General features: G+C 41.9%; 1 long non-coding RNA gene across 1 annotated transcript; it reads right to left on the bottom strand.

Annotated features, from left to right (window-relative positions):
- Window positions 1-7: 7 nt before the first annotated feature.
- Window positions 8-1,348, bottom strand: LOC106820124. The gene is made up of 3 exons (XR_001395565.1): window positions 1,122-1,348; window positions 657-825; window positions 8-285 (listed from the first exon to the last, which is right to left on the bottom strand). It is a non-coding gene; the product is annotated as an uncharacterized LOC106820124 (long non-coding RNA).
- Window positions 1,349-1,829: the final 481 nt, after the last annotated feature.

Here is a 1,829-nt window from a genome sequence, read left to right as displayed (position 1 = left end):
CGGGGACATGGCAACTACGGGGACACGGTAGCTACGGGGACACGGCAGCTGCGGGGACATGACAACTACGAGGACACGGCAATTAAATCTACAAACCATATATCGTCACCCGATAAAGTTTTTATACAGTAAGCATGCATAGTAAATGGACGCGGCATAAATATTAAATATTACAGAATACCATTCGTTTACGATGTAATAATAAAATTGCAGTTAATAATTATTTGTATATGGATTTGTACCTGTTCTTGCATCACTGTTCATTTGATTGGCGGCGTCATCGCCCTGGCATTAATACAAATTTGAGTGATTATTGTATTCGCAGGACTTTAGACGAGTTTTTATAATTTTGACAATTTGGGCATGGTACCATCGGACGTCTAGAAAAAAAGGTACGTCACTTTGGGTAAGATATTGCCCTAATGAGACCGGATGACAACCAAAGTGAGGACGAGTAATGAAAATAATAATATAGGAATAAGGAGTAAGGATAAAGGAATGGAGGAGAATGATGGGAAGCGAAAGAGCAAGGCCGGGAAAGGAAGATAAAACTAGACCTACGCACAAAACACAGGCACGGTGCCAGAGAAATAGTGCATGTGAGATATATTTAGATTTATAATATTATATGGAGAGTAAATATCGAATATACCCACATCATCGCCGGGATATATGCTTTCTCCGTTGCTTTCCGGATAATAAGTTGGCAAGTCGATCATTTGTCCGGCAGGAACTTCTCTCATCCTCGCATGCACTGTCGCTGCTACTAGCAGTAAGGCGAGTAGAGGCGCTGACGATGATGGCATGGTGATATTCAAAGCCAATCTGTGGAAACAGTTTGACATCGAGATATTGTAGTTTCACGACGCAGCTTTGATGCCCCAATTTGGTCGAAAATCATCGATACGATATTATAATTTCTACTTGAACAAAAATTAATCTATTTAATTCCTTATAGCATCGTTTGTTATTCTACTCTGATCTTATATACGTTGTTATGCTGACCTAAACCTCAGCGATATAGTTCAGCTGCGACAAGCAAAATTACAGGAGTTGTAAAATGTCGACGACAAATGCATTAGTGCAAGCGGAATGTAAATAAATAACCATATTATTGTTACCAAATATTGTCTCCAGTATCTCTCCACTTCTCTCTCCCGTAAGCAGTATGGATGAGATGGCTGCCAGGTCCGGATTGAAGACGTCACCTACCGCATCTGGCTCTTATACATACTCCGAAATCCGGGTAAAATCCCGGGGTAAAATGGAGAACGTTGTTTTAGTCATCGGGTCAGGCGTTGGGCTCGCAGGTGCAACGGAAGGATACAGTGACACAGGATACAGGATACAGGATACACAGGATAGAGTTCACAGTGAAACAGATACCGCATAGATCTAGCTGCTAGTAAACCTATTTTCATGATATTATCCTACTATTTGTTGGTTCATGCCTGGTTCCGCGCACTGTCATTGGTCAACGACCAATCGTCGTCACCAACAAAATTTACCAGAAAATGTTTGAATAAAGTCGACGCCGAGGCTGCATGCCGATGTCACGTAGCAAGCAGGATGGAGTGAAGCAAATACCAACAACTCTACGAATGGTCACGAAAGGAAACGACAGTGTCTGTTCCTGGGGCTATCAGATATTCGGCGAAAACGACAATTTTCTGATAACATACGCAAGCGAATGGGGGGGTGTATCCTTGTTGTAAAGGACAAGTACGTGATACCTGTATCATGAATCTCTAGGAAACGGCCATACATCGAAAGACGTTGTGTATTGACGTGTAGTATCGACTTGATTGCATGTGTGTATTAATTGACGG

The sequence above is a fragment of the Priapulus caudatus genome, unplaced genomic scaffold, assembly GCF_000485595.1.
Source record: "Priapulus caudatus unplaced genomic scaffold, Priapulus_caudatus-5.0.1 Scaffold7293, whole genome shotgun sequence".
Lineage (NCBI taxonomy): Eukaryota > Metazoa > Priapulida > Priapulimorpha > Priapulimorphida > Priapulidae > Priapulus > Priapulus caudatus.
Note: the sequence above shows the minus strand (reverse complement) of the source record. Positions and strands in the feature narration are given on the sequence as shown.